This window comes from Microtus ochrogaster, linkage group LG9, assembly GCF_000317375.1.
Source record: "Microtus ochrogaster isolate Prairie Vole_2 linkage group LG9, MicOch1.0, whole genome shotgun sequence".
Taxonomy (NCBI): domain Eukaryota; kingdom Metazoa; phylum Chordata; class Mammalia; order Rodentia; family Cricetidae; genus Microtus; species Microtus ochrogaster.
In genome coordinates, this window is record NC_022034.1 from 11,737,690 (window position 1) to 11,738,546 (window position 857).

Here is an 857-nt window from a genome sequence, read left to right on the forward strand (position 1 = left end):
AGAGATCCGCCTGCCTCTGCCTCCCGAGGGCTGGGATTAAAGGCATGCGCCACCACAGCCCGGCTCTTAAGATGCTTTTGGTTATGGTTTTTACCACCTCAATAAAAAAGAAGACAGATGGCCAATAAGAAAACTGCAGGATGGAACAATGACAGCGGGTGGCAAGACAGAATGGGCTGAGTTAGTGTCGTCCCTGGAAGGGGTCCTGAAGCAAGGACGATACTGACTTGTTTTCTCTCTGTCAGTGCTAGGAGTCCTCGGTTCTCCCCATTCTGGTATCTGTAGGATGACAACTCCTATCTGCCACAAGCTCTGGACGCTGGGTGTTTTTCTCTTGTATTAAAGAGGACTGTTCCAAGTAGGACAGAGGCAGCAGGTGGGCATAGTGGCTGGAGCAAGAGAGGGGAAAGGGTACCACTGGAGATGGTGGAAGCTTTTTGAAACCTCTAAGCCCACTCCCAGTGACACAGTCCATCAAGGCCACACCTCCTAGTCCTCTCCAAACAGTTCCACTAACTGGGGACCAAGTGTTCAGATGAATGCTCCCATGGAGAACGCTCTCATCCAAACCCCCACCCCTGGGGATGTCTTCTAAGCTGTAGTGAGGATGGAACGAGACAGCCCTTGCAAATAACAGCACTTAAAAAGTTATTAGGAGAGCAGATCCTCAGAGAGCATCACTAGATGCAGTGCGGGTCTGTACCCAATCAACTTGGCTTTGCTTCAAACTGGCTTGAAGTTCACTTTATGACTCTGACTATTAATGGATTTGCATGTTTGTTTCATATTGAGGATTAGGATACAAGATTTTTCAAATTGATTGTGAGTGCTAACTCTGTAAAATAAATCCATAAAAA

General features: G+C 47.4%; 1 protein-coding gene across 5 annotated transcripts in view; it reads right to left on the minus strand.

Annotated features, from left to right (window-relative positions):
* Zdhhc14 (zinc finger DHHC-type containing 14) overlaps positions 1-857 on the minus strand; it is a 252,573-nt gene that overhangs the window by 10,837 nt on the left and 240,879 nt on the right. The gene's annotated exons all lie outside the window — the stretch shown is intronic.